The following is a 17,211-nucleotide window of genomic DNA, read 5'->3' as shown; positions in this document are numbered from 1 at the left end:
ATGAATAACACTTTTTTCAGGGAAAGACATTGTAACAAAATACTTACACAAGTAAGAGATACTTGGACTAAACTACTCCACTAATTGCACTGTTCTACTAAAATAAAGCAATATGTTGACAACAGAGAAAATAACTGAGTAATATTACTGAGTAAAAGTCAGACAATGATAGTGGGTCATCTCACAGTTTTTGCAATGGTTTCATACAATACTTCTCTTTTTGTGGCATCTTATTTCAAGGTGGTCTCACAGAATCAGAATATCTCTGAATTTTTTCCTTTTGCTTTTAAGTTGCAAAATGATAACCTAGTTAGTTAAATTCACAAGACTATTGCTTTAAGTGGAGAGCTGGAAAACCCTTAAAAATTTCATTTCACTACTTGTTTCAACTATTACAAAAATATCAAGTAAATTTTAAGTGGTCCTTTTCCAACCTGACAAAAATAATTTCAACTGTATGTGTGTAACTTCTCAACAACTTGAACTAAAGGACACATTTGAAGGTTGGGTAGTCAGTCAACAAGCTTCCATGCTCAGAGAAAGTGTTTTGAGTATATGTGTTCCGGGAGAGGAGGGCTGCTGAAAAATAAAACAAGCAAACAAACAAAACCCTAAACAGAAGATACAGTCTCTGACCTTGAGTTTGTCATCCAAAAAAAAAAAAAAACAAGCAGTAGAATAAATAATTTAACCAATTACATCTGGGTATGAAAGCAACCTACTAAGAGCTCCATGGAGGCTGTAATGAGTATGTAAGATATGAGATATTTTGCAATCATTTGCTGGAAGAAATGAGTTGAGAAGTTAAGATAAGAGTTGACACGGAAGAAAGAAGAAGGTATGTTAGAAGAAATGACCTGAATGACAGCTTCACACCGCATAGTCAAAAGAGCACCAATATGCAGTCCTGAGTCTGTCACGATTAGCTGTGTAAATTCGAAAAAGTCACTTAATCTTTTTGGGTCTTGGTGTTCTCATTCATTCAATTCAACAAGTATTCCCTGAGCACCACCAAGTGCCAGGCAGTGTTCCGGGCTCTGAGCATACCAAATGTAACAGAGGCTCCTGCCTTTGTGAAGCTCACATTGATAAAATGTAAAATTTCAGAGGAAGTCATGCATTGAAAACAACAGTAGGAAAAGTTCATTGTTGGTTTCTCTCTTTCTACTATCTCCCTTTTATAATTCATCCACCAGAGAGATCCTCCCCCAAACAGATTCTGTTATGTCACTGTGTTCTATGCCAAATACCCAATGGATCCCAAATGAACATCAAAATAAACCCTTTCCTCTGAGATTCAAGTCCTCCATGTCCTGGCTTCAACCAACTTCTCTAGCCTCACCTTCCAAATCTCTCTTTCACGAACTTCATGATCCAAGGAGGTTATTTGATTTTTTTCTCCAATATACCTCACACATTCCACTCTTACAGCTCTGCTCACACCTCCCTCTGCCTGGAAGCCCTGCTCTCCACAACCTTACTCCTCCTGCCTTCAGGCTCAAATATTTTCTTGATATGACACTACGATTTCCTGAGTAGGAGAGAGAAAATCGAGGAGATCCCCAAGAAAGATGATTCGCTTTTCCGGTATTGAAGAGGAAAGTTAAAGTCAGGGAAGCTAGTGAGAAGGATATTAACAAAAAAGACTGTGGTTGCATTGTAACAGGCAGATCCAAAAAACATCTGGTTTGTGGAATCAGCACTTTATGTGACTACTGACTGAGTGTACACATAAATGGAAAGAAATAAGTCTAAATGGACTCCGAATTATATGATTTACGAATAGGATGGTGAAAAGCATACCAGGTGGTACACGATAGGTTTTCAATAAATGCTGAGTAGGCCTTCCCTGGTGGTGCAGTAGTTAAAAATCCGCCTGCTAATGCAGCAGACATGGGTTCAAGCCCTGGTCCGGGAAGATCCCACATGCTGCGGAGCAACTAAACCAGTGCGCCACAACTACTGAGCCTGCGCTCTAGAGCCCGCGAGCCACAACTACTGAGCCCGTGTGCCACAACTACTACAGCCCATCATTTTAAAAAGAAACCAGGTTAACACTAATTAATAATTTAACAGAAATATACAGAATGGGTCTTTCCTTATATGTAAGTGGAGTTGAGGTTGTGTGATAAATAGCATGTATAGAACAGTATCACAAAAGGTTGTTAATTTCAGATCTCATGCTTTATTTTAAACAAATAAAATGGAACAGAAATAGCTACACCCCTGGACCACTCCTCCCATCTCTGTCCTTCTCTTCCCTCCCTCCATCCAGTCCTTTCACAACCGCCAGTGTGCAGTGGGTATGCGTGCTTCTCAGGCACTGAACTGCAGTGCTCTACCGTGGGTCTCAGCTTGCCGCCTCAGACAGTTTAGCCTACGGTAAAAGCAGGCTGATTTTCGTCGCTGACATGTATTTTCACAGTGTGAACCAGGCTCTCAGATGCTAGCTTTTCATTGGCTTATGATCGACCAAGTTGTCAAAAAATAAGTGTAACACAGAATTCTCCTAAAGGAACAGTCTAACATATACAGAATTTTATTCTTGGGGAACTTAAGAAATAGAGAAAAAATTCAATATTGGTCTCAAATTTACCTTTATTCAATAGTAAGGTCCTCTGCCCTAGGGTCCTGATGGGGATCTATCATTTTATTAGAGCCTAGAACTAGTTATCTCTGTTTCACAGTGCTTCCATTCCACACTGCAGAGATTAATAACAATCGGCCTCCTTCCAATGAGGTATCTCATTAAAGTACACCCCAGGCATTTAGAGGTAGATATCTTGTTATTGCTAATTGAGATATTCCCAGAAATAGGGGCTGGAGATGCTTTTGATAAAATACACACAAGGAGATGTTTTTTAAATGAAAAAAATCCTATCAACTTTCTTTCTCCATAAATATACTTAAAAAATCTTTAATATTTAACTCTACCCATGTTCTGCATGGAAAGATTTGTACGTTTAAAATTCTAATGCCCAGCTCTTGAGAAACTGAGGTACTACTTGAATAAATATATTTTACTAATAAGCATTTCAATAAACCAAGTGTTTATACTGATATCTGAGCATGAAAGTAAATAATTTTTTTTAATTTATGAAAGACCTGGCACCGTGAGTCCCTATTCCTAACTGGAAGCATAAACGTAAAGATTGAGCTTAGCTTTCTGTATGAAATGTAATATGCATGAAATTTAAATATACTTTAAAGAAATCAAACATATTATCACACATCTACAGCCCTTAGTGGTTTAAAAAAGTCTAAGAATGTTTAAAATAAACAATTATACATTAGAAACAACTATAAAGTTTTAGTTTCTAAATTTCTAAATTTAATTGTTCTGCCCATTAAGGGTTCAGTCGTTAATCTTGACACGTGAAAGGGGCTATAATACAATGCCACTCAACTCTTAAAAAAAAAAAATACTAGAATTCACCCACGTGAAAATAATTGCCCTCTGCAGGCCATCTCAGGAGTTATCACCTTCCTCAGGTGATGCAGTCATTTCTCAACATAACACTGATATTTCTCTTTTGAAAAGGCCTCATGGAATGTATTTATCTGTAGTAGATACTCTCTCTCCGAGTAGAGATCTAATACTGTGAAATAGCCGAATGCTGGTTCGTTAGGCCCGTGAAGGAAGGTAAACAATCAAACTAGCTGACCTGGTATCTGATCAAAGTGAGACATGCCTATATAACAAGAACCATATAACAAGAACGACCTGTGTCATGCAAATAAACCCAATTTCAAGAATAGTTTCAAAAAAGTTTTGGTCAAGGTACTATGATGGAACTCGGGAATAGTAATTATCTATTCACCATGAGGGCAACCACCTTCATTTTCCGAATCTCTATTATAACCAAACACAAACGTAGCCAAAGCATACACGGTCTACCGAACATTACCCATTTCCCTGGAAGCTGGTGAGTAAGGATACACCTTTTCCAGATTTGCTCTGCAGGGCATGAGCAATCTTATTCCTTAGGCAAGCCGAATTAACAAAAAAGCCAGTATAGAGCCCTAACTTCCCTAACCAAAGACACCCTCACAAAAATGCAAATATATGCATAGAAGCAGGACATACATGTTTATTGTATATTTTATTGTGTATGCTATGTTTTATTACCATCTGCAGTCTGGTTTTTTTTTTTTCCCAAGAATTTTGAATTAACTGAAGAAATCCTACAGGACCTCTACAAGAATCCATACTACCTAAAGCCACTGATCTGGTTTACTTCCCTCCTTTCACAGGTGCAACTCAAAGTCAAGCAACTTCTCCAAGGTCACACCACCAGATAATAGCTTAAATGCTAATTTATTTGACTTCCTAAGCAGACGTTCTTAGCATATCAAAACTTGAAAGGAAGGAAGGAAGGAAGGAAGGAAGAGAAAAGAACACCAGATTAGCCTTGGGCACAAAGGAATAAACACAAACATAATTTATCATTTTGCCAGGTTAAATAATTACCATTTTGATGTGTTAATAGCCTTTAATAGTAAAGGCATTAGTCATCAATTAAATAAACAAACCATTAAATAGGGAATAGAAGTGTCGATACAGGCATAATCTACTGATTTTCTAATCAATGATGCTAATCATTGCTGCGTATTAGCCAAGGGGTGGACATTAGCTATATCACGGATGATCATTCATAATCATGGGTCACTAAAAAAAAAAAAAAAATCTAAAGAAGATTAAAAACAGAGTAAAATACTAAACACATACTCTCTCCGTAAGTACTTGTTGATAAATTACATGATCTGCCTTGAACGGACATGGAAATATTTGTAACATTCAATGGTGACAATATTTAGGAAAGGTTGTATACTGGCATAATTCTATTCTATAACAGTAAAGAGAACTTACATGTAAAGCAAAGTTAGGACTGAAGTCAGAACAAAATCCAATTTAATATTTAAACTAGAGGAAGAATTCAGTAATGAAGAATGATATAAATTTGAGATTGGCAGCAACCTGCCTTTGTACTTTAGTAGCCGAATAACCTTATGCAAATCACTTAATCTCTTTGGCCTCAATTTTCTCATCTATAAACTAGGGAGTAAGAATATTTTCTTCATAAACCATCTGCTACATATTAGGTGTTTTAAGATGTCATAATAATTTTTCTTAATGCCAAAACTGGACTGGAAGTCAGGGGCTCTGGGGCCCAGTCACTTCTAACGGAGGGATGTGGTGATCTCCACTCTTCCTCGAGGGAGTGCAGGAGCGCGTCCTGGGCACGCGCTCCACAGCTGACTAGCAAGGCAGGTAACTCGTCCAGGCCTGTTTCCCCATCTTTAAAATGGAGATTATGAGTATTTAACTCCGGGAGTTAAAATGCTCATTCTGAAGATGAGATAAAAATAATGTCCATATAAAAGGTATAGCACAGAGATTTGGACTAAGTAAATACATAACAAATCAAAGGTTAGCCCTGCTTCTCCACTTATAAAATAGATAGTCTGGATTAGGTGATCTTGATTTGTAAACAGACGATTACAGTATAATGTGTCAAGTGCCCGTAACAGAAACCTGTCCCAGGTGCCAGCACTGCCTGGGGCAAAGAGCAAAGGCTCCAAAGAAACGCCCTGCAGGCAGGCTCTCGAAAGACCTGTGAAAGGTAAGAAGGTAAGTGGCACCGACCAAGTAAAAATGCTGAAGCGCGGATGGAAAGGTACAAGAGGGGGGATCACCAAGGGCCTGATAAAACACACTTAAGGAATCTGGATTTGATCCGAAAGACATAACGAAGGTTTAATGCAGGGACGGGCCATGCTCGGAATTATGATTCAGAATGACAACTCTGATGATAGTGTGCAGGCTGGATTAAAGGAGGGACAGACAGAAGGCAGGGAAACCAGATGAGAAGGCTCATGAAAAAGTCTACACATGAGACGAAAAGAGCCTGAACTAAGGTCCTTACTGTGAGAGCAGAATAGGGGGAGGTGGGGCGGGATAATTCATTTTAAACACTTTTCAATTCAGTACGTCTGTTTTTAAAATAAAAAGTCCTTATAGACATAAATCCTTTGCGATCAAGAAAATCTGACTTGCCTGACGGTACTATTTCTGGTGATTTTGAGTTCCTCAGATTTTAGTGTTACATAATTCATTGCGTGATGATAGGGTCTGAAATGATATTCGAGGAATTTTGATAATGGGCCAAGTTTTTTCTTCCTTATGAAAAGATGTGTACTTAGTTCTGATTAATTGTAATAAAAAGAATTCAGCAAAAAGTAAAGCGTAAGTGCCGATCATTGATGTTTGACGGCTTTGCCTAGGAAAACAATCTTGTATGCAGCACTTAATTGCTTTAACTGGAGTTTCCAGAAAGGTTAGATCTTGTACTGTGTTTAATAAAATTCTTCCTATAACTGAACAATACTTGTCCAAATATTTAATCAAGAATTCCATTTTAATGGAGTTGACATAAAATACATCACAAGGAAAATCTTGGCCATAAAGTTAAGAAATATACACTAAAAACCTTCCGGTTTGGTTTTACCTTTTTAAGGGAAGTGACGGCTCTAGGACAGCAGCAACAGAACTACTAAAACCCTTCAAGTCAACATACCTAGACACTTGTAAAAACAAACATTATTCCCACTGCTAAAATTGAGGTTGGCAGGTCTCTCCGTTTAACAGCCGAGAAACAATTTGAAAAGTAGCAGGATAGCAGCTTCTTTGCAAAGAGACTAATCATCACCATTAAAAGATCCTTAAAAGCAAATACAGAACGGTCGGCCAGCCTGATCACCTTAATTTTTAATGAAGGAATACCTCCATACACATCAATGTATGATACGAACGTACGAAGGAAAATCTACTATCAATTAAAAAGAAACTAATTTTTAATTCTCCCCTTCACTGTGATGGCCTAGGATCAGAGGAAATACTATTTGAAAACAAAAGGAAGGAGACAGGAAAAGGGGGATGTAAAGATGTGTCAGTGATAAAACAAGCAGGGGTGGCTGTCATAAAAAAGCCAAATGGCTCTTTCTACCTGCATCAAGGTCACTGTACGGATGATGCGCTCAGTAGGATGATAATGCATTTAACCACTTTCCTTGCATCTAACTTTGACCTCACAGATCCAAAAGGCCTTGTTGAACCACCCTGGCCTTTCAGCGTTTCCCTGAACAAAGGTAATCAAGGAGATGTACTGCCCCCTACTATCACAGGAACTGAAAGACAAACTTTTAAGAGCACAGCCAGGTGTCGACTCCACCAATGTACAACTTTTAGGCGGGAGGTAAAGTGAAATAATGGCTAAATAATTAGAAAACGCTAACAGTGTTAAATTTGTTATATATGGTGGTTTTGTTTTATTTCAAAGAAAAAGCAGAAAGAGAGTTCCAGGCTCCATTTTACAGGTCTCTAGACAGCAGGTTCCCTCTGCCTGCAGGAAACAATTTAAGGTTATGGAAAAAGGAGGGCTGGGCAGACACTATCATGAAAAAAATGTCACGGAAAGGCCCACACATTATTTTAATTTAAAAAAATTTCAGGTTAAGATGTCTAAAGAGCAAAACCTAAAGTGTTGTTTACATTAGTTTTTATTAGTCATTTTGGAATGCACTAGAATCCATTATGCTTTCTAAATGTACAAAAGAAGACTTTTATGTGAAATAGTATTTAACTTTAAGAGAGGGGATAATAACACTTAAGAGAAACTTTTCCAAATACTATAGTATGCGGTTTCCCAACTTGAACTATTATTTAGAAGTGATGGGCACTCAAATATTTGTGGGCACTCTTCAATTATTATTCTTCCCTTGTGAAATGAATTTCCCATCAGTGACATCTATGGTATACATTGTTTCTGGGATACCAAAGAGGTAGCTGTTTTCATCCTTTTGTGGTAAAAAAGTAAGAGTAGATATTTCAAAACTTAAACACATAGGATTTGTAACTAAGCAGCTAGGTTCCTAACTAAAATCAACATATAAACACCAATTTTAAAACAACTGGTTTCTTAAAATATTAAAATATATACCATTTCAAGGCTGCTAAAAATACATATGATCAAATCATTTCTACACATCAAAATGTTATTCTCTATGGGGAAAAACAAATTTTGACGTGTCAAAAAACAAACACACTCCAAATACCTAAACTGAGACTTCAAGTTGAAAGGCCTGAGACGTAAACAAGTATTACAATAAATAACTTTCCATTTTAGACAACACTATAACAAAAGTCATACAAATCTCATGTACTTTATATTATCTATTACTAGACTAATCTGTAATGCCAAACGATCTGATAAAACTAAATATAATGAATTACTATCGTAAAATATCTCTCTCAGAAGAAAGAATTAAGTGTTATGTTGGCTGTAAAAATATTCAGTGTTTGAAGATACGGAATCACTTCATATATAATCACTTAAGATTGATAACTTAATATCTATGTTTATATGCGTTAAACTTGCCCAGATCAATGTGATAGAGCAAAAAATCTTGCTAATAATCCGAATCTAAACCTTGGGAACTCCTGTCTCATCTCTCCTATTCCTCTAACAGCCCTTATCCATCAAATCCTTTCCTCGACCAGAAAGTTCCCCAACTTGTATTTATGACTGTTGTTGGATTAGCTAAGAACCAGGTCCCGGGAAGATGTAACTCATTAAACACTTCAACAGTTGTGGCTTAGGTTTTTAGCCCTAACTACGTAGAAGCTCTGGTCTAACCCAGAAGGGTACAGCTAACTTTATTCTTAAACAACAACAACAACAAAAAGCACCCTACTGCCCCTAATTTACTTACTTACTTTCTCACTGTGACATATCACTCTCTCTCCTTCGTGGTACCAAATTCACACCATCCAAACATCCCTAAGGAAACATATCCTAACACTTCCCAAGGGCTTGGCGCTAAAGCACTCATATCTAGGATAAGATCAAGTAATGACAACCACACTTTAGTTTAAACCACACACGCATGTATGGTTCACAAAGAAAGAGTTAGAAATCCAGAGTGAAGCAGCAGTTTACCATATTAGTGTAAAATTTAAACTTCTTGAAAATGAGGGAAAAGCTAATAAAAATTACTCAATTAGACAGAAATTTAAAGCAAATATACTGCCCTACGTTTAGCATTTACCTTTGGATTGTAAGAAAGGTGATTTGTTAAAAATCTTTATTCACAATTGTTTAAAGTCTAGAAAACAAAATAAATTATAAAGAGACTGATGTTCCAAAGCCCAATCTTTTAATTGCTGATCAGAGCTGAAAATAGATCCTTTTTTCTCCACTAATTGAATGCGTCTGGTTAAACCTTTTGAAATGCACTTTAGAAAATGCAAGAATACAGCTTAGAACAGGTTCTTTAATTTGGGTCATTTTCTGTTACTTGCAGTAGTGACGGGTGCTTAGCAACGCTGTTCTGGTGGCCCTTTTAAGGAAATGAATACCTGGAATACAGCATTTTAATCTATTTTATGGCATTAATTATCAAGATCGCGGCATTTAGACAAGGCCTCCTTTGCCACTTCCCTACATTATGAAAGGAAGGAATCCTGTGATAAATTGAATATGTGATTTCAGATGACAGAAGATCCTATGCACACCTGTTACCAAGTTAAAAAAAAAAATGTAAGGACAGAAAAACTAACAGTCAATAGAAGTCACAGAAAGCGTGAGTTTAAATGTTTAGACAAGGATCTTACACTGAAAATCAGTGTTCAGACATCTGTAAGCATCCACAGGAAGTTGCTTTTTTCTTTCTGAATCTTTGAGGAAAATTAAATTCTATTATGCCACACACTAGGCCAATGATATCTAAGAAAGGTGATGCAACACAACCAAAATGTAGTAAGATTTTATTTGGTAGTTAAAGATTTGCTGAATCTTTTAAATACTGATTTCATAAAAGATGACTCTTACGTGAGACAGGTTCACAAAAACATCATTTAAATCATGACCAAGTTATTCACTTCATATTTCTTTTAATGTGCTCAAAGGATTAACTATCAAGACGAGGCAACCAGGTAAAATACGGAGCTACCAAGTAGTTTTTAAGAAATCAAACTGCCATGTCATACTCTGTAAATACGCCCATTCACATCTTACTGATAATCACCAAACCAGGTTTAAGAAAGTAGTTATTAAAAATATTTGGAACACTGCTTTCTGTTTTTTCTCTGATCTCAGTTATCACTGTTAAAAGTGCAACTCTTCTCACTTTTCCCTCATAACTACACAAGTCATCTTCGATTCCTTGTCCTGAAGAAGGAAGGTACCGCTCTTGTACACCACCATCCTTCTCAATCTTCACAGCTAACAAGAGAGTAAGTGACTCTCTCTTTGTCTAGAATGCATCCTCATTTCAGTCTTCAAGAGCCAGTTTTTAAAAGCTTTCAACACTTAGCCTCCAAAGATGAGAGAGCAACCATGTTAACGTGCGATCATATTTTGTACGTTTCAATCTACCGGTTGAGGTATAATCGGCATCTGCTTAAATGAAGCATACTTCATGCTTGATTACAAAGTTTAGCACCAAACTGTGTATATCGCAACATACAATGGGATAACACCAAAATTTTTCAAGTTTTTTAACCTCTTAAAACAGATGGGCTCTCCCTGGGGTTTGGGGGTTCTGAACAGTACAGCTGCATTTGAACGTCTGGGAATCCGGGGAGAGAGCGAAACGCGGGGCCCAGACGGTGCAGGCTGCTCTCAACAGTCCGCTACCGCGAGGCAGGGAGGCAGGGAGGCTGGGAGGCAGGGAGGCTGTGTTTCTCAAATGCCTTCCCTGGGTATGTTCAAGCCTTGGCTACTTTAACGATTAGCGCACACAGAGGTCTCTGGATGGCTCTCTGGAACTTTTAAAGCCAGAGAACAAAAGGTTTATTTTAAAAATGAAAACCTTGGCTTGTACAACTCCAGACGTGAATCTGCTTTCAATTACTGAAAGTATTTCCACTTCAGTGGAAGGGGATCAAATCTTCAACTACACCCTCTTAACGGCGCTGAATTTGATTATCTCAGGCTTTCGGAAGACAGAATGGCTTTGGGACACAGCACGCATTTTCTGTACATCTCATTTAGGAGATATTCGGAGAGAGAGAGAGATGCCAGCACAGGGAGAGAGAGGAAATGTGACCTCTCATTCTGAGAGCTGCCACGGATCCTTGTTTTATTTTATTAAGATACACACATAAATGGTAAATGATTCCGACTTCGATAGACAGTGCGCAAGTTATTTCCAAAAATCATTCCCAACTAGTTCCTCCACGAGAGCGACCTGCATCGAAGCACGACGGAAAAGCGGGATTTCTTTTAGAGCCTCTGCCCTGCAAAACCCTCTCCAGAAGAAAATCACACGCTGAGTATTTTGCAGGAGAAGAGCTGCTCTTTTAATCATTAGCCAGATTACTGTGTGCCTCCCTCCCTGCCCCGCCCCGCCCTAAACCGCTGGCACGACGGACCTTAGTTCAGGAAACCGAAGGGCTGATTAATTCCAGCTCAAGGCGGATTTTGAAACCCCGGAGACATCAACGATCCCAAATCACTCCAGCTCCAGATGTGCTCCCCACGAATTCAACACGCCACGTCGCAAAAGTAACAGAACGCGGGGAAAACGCACAGCGCTACCTCCTGGGTTAGCCCTGGACACTACTCATAACAAAATATCCACTTAATTAAAAACGCGCGAACAAAAGACCATTCTCCCCGCAGCTACCTGCACCGCTCCGAGGGACGCAGAGTCCTCCAGAGAGTTCAGCCTCCGCCTCCTCTAAACCCCGAAGGCGGCCCCTCAGGGGTCAAAGCGCCCCCGCCGATCTGATGCTCACGTTGCCTGGGCCCCGATTCGAACCCGCGCAGAGCCTCCTCCCATCCCGACGCCACAGGGCAGGACAGCGGGGCTGCCGCCGCCGCCGCCGCCGCCGCCGCCGCCGCCGCCGCCGCGGTTCCCGGGCGCGAACGAGCGACCCAGCCGCGCGAGGAGCCGCGCGAGGAGCCTCGCGAGGAGCCCCGCGAGGAGCCGCCCAGGCCGCGGAGCCGCCGCCGTCGCCGCCGCCGCTCACCCACCTTGCCGCCGCGCGCCCTCGCTGTGGCCGTGCGGAGCCGAGCCCAGCGCTACCAAGCTGCCGCGGTCTGGAGCGTATCGTGTTACTGCGCCGGGCTCGGGGCTCCGGCTGCGAGCGGCCGCCAGACATGATAGGCTGAGGCTCCTCTGTTTACACCCGGCCGCGGAGGGGGCGGGGGCGGCGGCGGCGGCGGCGGCGGCGCTTAACCCCTTCGCGCCGGGCCGGGCCGCCCCCGCCCCGCCCCGCCCCGCCGGCCCCCCGCCCAGGCGCCAGCGCTCCCGGCCGCGCCCCCCGCCCCCGCCCCCGCTTCCACAAGCACGCACGCACACACACACACACACACACACGCACGCACGCGCGCGCAGGCCGGGCGTCCCCAGAGCCGCGTCCCACGCGCAGGGGGTGCGAGCTGCGCCCCGAGCTGCTCGCCAGTCTCCCCGGAGGCCCCGATCCGAGGCCTTCCGCGCGCGCGCGCGCAGGCCGTGCAGCGCCGGCGTTCCGTCCTGGGCTTCTCCGGCTTGCTGTGGATCTTTGCAAGTCGGTCCTTGTCCGGAAGCGCGACCTGGCTGCGCTCACAAAAAAACCTCCTGCCCAGCATCTGGATGAACCCCGACCCCTGAGCCGCCAGCCTTCACGCCTCACGCGGCGGCGGCGGCGGTGTGGCCTTCGTCCGAACGCGAGCGGTGGCCCCGCGCCCCGTCGTCGCCGCGAAACGAAGTCCTCGAGCTGGCGGGACGCGCCGCTCGGGGAAGGGGGCCGGCGGGGGCCCAGGCGGCGGGAGGGGTCGCCGGCGGGGCCTGAAGTCCGGCGCCGGCGGGCGCGCGCGGTGTGTGTGTGTGTCTGTGTGTGTGTGTGTCTGTGTGTGTGTGTCGCTTGCGAAGCGCAGCGGGGGCACCGGCTCAGCCCGCATCGCCCCTTGGCCTGGGTTGCCGAGGCCCGGCCCCTCGAGTCGGCCCCGGGGCCCGCGGGCCGGGGGGCGGAGCTGCCTTGCTCCTGGATCGTGCCGACCGGGGACTCGGACCCCCAGCAGCGCAGCGCCGTCGGTGGCGCCGGGCCCGCTCCGCCGGGAGGGAGGGCGGTCTCCGGGGCTGCACACAGGAGCTCAAGGGGTCTGAGCGAACTGTGAACGACGCGCCAGGGCTGGACAGCCCGGACCCAGGACACCTACCCGATGCGGCGTTCCAAGGGGCTTCACTCTGAACGCGAGACACTTCGATGCTGCAAGCTCTTACTACAGCTTTACTTTAAAAGATTGCCTTCTCCTCCCTCCAGATGCACTTTCATCGTTATTTTTGCGTGGCCTCCGAGCCAACGTCCCTCCTTCCTTTAATTTCTCTTTCTTCCAGAACATTCCATCCCGTTCAGCCTCTTCCTCCATTAAGCTAAGAACGGAATGACGGAATGTTCCTGAGTTTTTAGACTCACCCGTGTTTTCTTCCAAGCCCTGCAAACCCCTCAGGTATTTTCATTAATAAGGAAACAAAGACAACAAGCAGCACCTTGCAATACTAGCATCAATCAGCAGATCTTTGCATCATTAGCTGTCATTCCACGTTTTAACGCTCATCTAAAAATAGTAAGCCAACAAATGGCTGCTTAAGAAAGGACCAGTGTTCCCCCCCCCTTCATTTATCAGATTATATCCTTTTCTCAATTTCCTTGATTTAACAACAGCAATTTCTTTTCCCTCTTCAGGTTATCTCTACCTTGACTTTGGTCGCCTTCTACGTGTAATGCTACAGTGATGTGCATACAGCTCACCTGCCTCTCGGTGAATACTCTTCCTCTCCAGTTTTCCTTACCATCCAACACATCCATTGTCATTCACGGAAATGTCTGCTGTTCCTCAGTGTCGAAGCACAGCCTCTGCACCTCAGTGTGCTTTGCTTTCAATAACAATGGCTCTTCGAAAATCGTGACTCACAAACACATTCTGTTACCTGATGATCACAAACATCGTGCTTATTCTTCCCTGAATGATCAATATGTTCCCTCTTTAATTAGGACATCATTAAGGTATCAGAGAAAGTATTTAAACATGCCTCTGACACAGTCTAAATTTCAAAGTTATTTCAAAGTTTTGAAATTCACCTTAGTAAAACTGGGTCAAAAAATAGAACAATAGATATTTTGTGGGGCACTGAAAGACTTCTACTTCTTAGGCAAATAGCCTCCCAAGTCCTAATATTTTGAAAAGGATCCTTTCACAAATCACTGTCACGTGTGTGATTCATGGGGGAGGGCGAGGGGAGGGTTACCTGAAGTAATGCCAGTAAACACTGTAGAATGATTTAGGCCCTGGAATATGAAGAAGGCGTATTCAATTGGAATCTTAGAAGAATAAAATAGGTAAAACGTTGCACCTTGAGAGTCTTCCAGGACCCAGGGACTTGGGAATGCTTCAGATACGTACCCCTGGATTTTTGATGCCAGGTTAGCAGATCTGGATTTGGACTAGAACATGAGGAGACAGGAAGATGAACCTTCCTCTAATGGAGGAATGAAAGGTTTTAACATCTTAAGTCGCCGCTTGGGTCAAGATGAATCTCAAGAAGACTGATACTTGGGCATGCTCGTTTCCCCAGATAAATGCTATGTAAATTGGTCACTGCTGGGTAGGATTTATTAAAATTCCAATTTAGAATGCTAATTAAGCCATGCCCATCTATAAATATCAGATACAGGTTAGGTAAATTCTTATATTGGACTACCTTGGAATATTCTGCATGTAGATCTAGTTCTACCTTTCCTGAATACGAAACTAATTATTTTCAAATCAGACCAAGAGATTATCCCTTTTGAGAATGATCAAGGACTGACTCTGAACACAGCTGAGCAGCAGCCCACGGGGAAGGAGAGGGAGAGACGGGGTTTCAAACTGATGGTTTCCACAAATACCTTCCTAAGAAAAGATACAAGGGCTTGGGGCCACACCCATCCATGCGTTAAGTCACTGCCTTCTTTTACACACAGGGGGTCCACTAAAGTGTCCTATAGAGATATAGAATAAGGCACACCTTAAACTGCTATTTTCATCTATTACAGTTTGCCATATTGATGCTGTCAGGAATAATTAGCATTATGGATACTGCCTTCTATAACTTAGGCGTTTCTTGTCTGAGATCTGCAGAATTCCCTGCAGTTCCATGAGCAGACACTATCAAATATGTTGAATTATGTGGCTAATTTGTTGTGAATAAATAACCATATGCAATCATACTTGTGCTGTTAAATGAATTTTACTTATAACTGAATTCAGTTCTTTAGGCATAAAAGCCTAATGACTGCACACCACGAGGAAGATTTTTAAAAATGCATGAACCAAATCAAATCAGAGCAAATTGTATTAAAAAAAAAAGTCCACGCGTGAGCTGTGACTTCAGATCGGCACCAACTTAGCTTTAATATTAAGATTCTTCTGCCCTCTGCCTGCTTAGGCCAAAAGCCTTGAAGAAAAAGCAGAGTTGAACCAAAACCGGGGTGATGATTTCCTTGCTAATGATTAAGCACCAAAACCATACTGTCAGAGATGTTCCTCAGAATCATCATCAAACACTGTCAGCTGTGTTAAATATATGACTATGATCAAAACCAACATTGAGCACTTCGTGTGGCTCTCCCCGTATGGAGCAGCGTTGGACAGATACCATTTTTATTAATTCTCTAAAGCCCCAATGAGACAGTAATATTATCCCATTGTACAGATGAGGAAACCAGAGCTCAAAGAGGTTAATAACAGCCCACGTAGGGTGCTAGAGACTAAAACCAGCCTCAGGTCCTCAGCCTGACACTTAACCCATTGCACTAAATACCTATTATAGTAGCGACTCGTTAGTAAAAACTGGTATTAGGAGTGTAGTTCACTTTCTAAATAAAATATGTCGGGATAATCCACGGCAAGGATTTGAAAGCATGATATTCTGTTCTAAAAACTGACCGTTTGTGGATTTGGAAGGGGAAAGAGAGAAAAGGCACCACATCTGGTTCCTCCTGCGTTTTGAAGCTGCTTTTAGAGTTAAGGTAACAAGTAATATACATATTAGTATTCTCTGCCAGCTAGAGTCTCACAGAGGAATGAAATAGTTAATAAACATTCCCAAACACCTGATTTAGGGATTGCGTAGGTCAGTAGGTATCTGTCACTCTAGAATTCAGTTTGTCTAAATGGACTTTGTTAAAAATTATACACTTATTTATATATTTTTCTTCTTTAAATAACAAATATGTCAAAGGAACCATTTATGTCACTAAAATTACAGTACACTGACATCAATTGGTATATAATAATTGTACAATTACTTTAGTAACAGGCTGTAAATAAAATTTTAGACTTTATCTTCTGTTTTGCAAAGTGTTATTTTGTCAGTAGCGTGAAAATCTCTAACAGCTATGTGGACTCTGTTATAAGCTGACATAAACTGTATTTAAAACCGTATTTCTGCGTCCTTTTTCCAATGAAGTTCAATTATCATTTACACCGGAACAGAAACAAAGGTTTCAAAACAAGGCTTGTAATGAAGGCCAATTCGTAACTTTTCACAGATGTCTACAGTAAATCTAAAAAGGCTAGCATAATACGTAGGTGATTCTTTGCTGTAAGCTATGGAAAAATCCACCCACAGCACAGCTATTTACTTCACAACTGTTTGAAATGACCCACATCCAAAATCATTTCTAAAAGGTAAGTCTTCTTCTTTATTTCTAGAGGTGTTATGTTATTTCACCAGAAACACAAATGCCTTCTGAAATCTGATCCATGATGAAGACATGACTCTTTCTTTATCTCCAGTCACGTTTCTTGTGTGTCCAAAGAACTGGTTCTGACTTTTGTCCTAACTCGGGTGACCTTGGGCAGGAGCGCGCTGGGTCCTCCACAGCCCTGGCAGGCAGGCAGGCAGGGGGGGAAGCAGGATCTGGGCGCGTGGGTTGAGGTCTGGACGCCTTGCAGGGGCATCGGGCAATACGCTGTATCCAAAAGGCTCAGTGAGCTTCAGCCCTGTGCTGGCAAATATCCAGGTGGGAGGGACGTGGGGGAGGCAGAGAGATCATTCCTCTCCGGTGGGGAGAGCACGACAGGCGCAGGACACAGCTTTAAGAGAAATCCAGATCGCCAGCAAGAGTTAGCTGGGGGTATGGTCGCCAGGAACCAGGTACGTAGCAAGAGCTGAGGCCCC

General features: G+C 42.1%; 1 protein-coding gene across 9 annotated transcripts in view; it reads right to left on the bottom strand.

Moving 5' to 3' along the window:
- TENM3 (teneurin transmembrane protein 3) overlaps positions 1 to 17,211 on the bottom strand; it is a 605,325-nt gene that overhangs the window by 306,749 nt on the left and 281,365 nt on the right. The window contains exon 1 of one of the 9 annotated variants that reach the window (XM_060001343.1): positions 12,039 to 12,169. The exons of the other annotated variants lie outside the window; for them this stretch is intronic. The gene's annotated coding sequence lies outside the window, so the exon portion shown is untranslated. Of the gene's footprint in view, positions 1 to 12,038; positions 12,170 to 17,211 lie in introns of those variants that run through there. 9 annotated transcript variants of the gene reach the window in all.

The sequence above is a fragment of the Delphinus delphis genome, chromosome 21 (genome assembly GCF_949987515.2).
Source record: "Delphinus delphis chromosome 21, mDelDel1.2, whole genome shotgun sequence".
Taxonomy (NCBI): domain Eukaryota; kingdom Metazoa; phylum Chordata; class Mammalia; order Artiodactyla; family Delphinidae; genus Delphinus; species Delphinus delphis.
The sequence above is the reverse complement of the archived record's forward strand: the minus strand, read 5'-3'. Positions and strand labels throughout refer to the sequence as shown.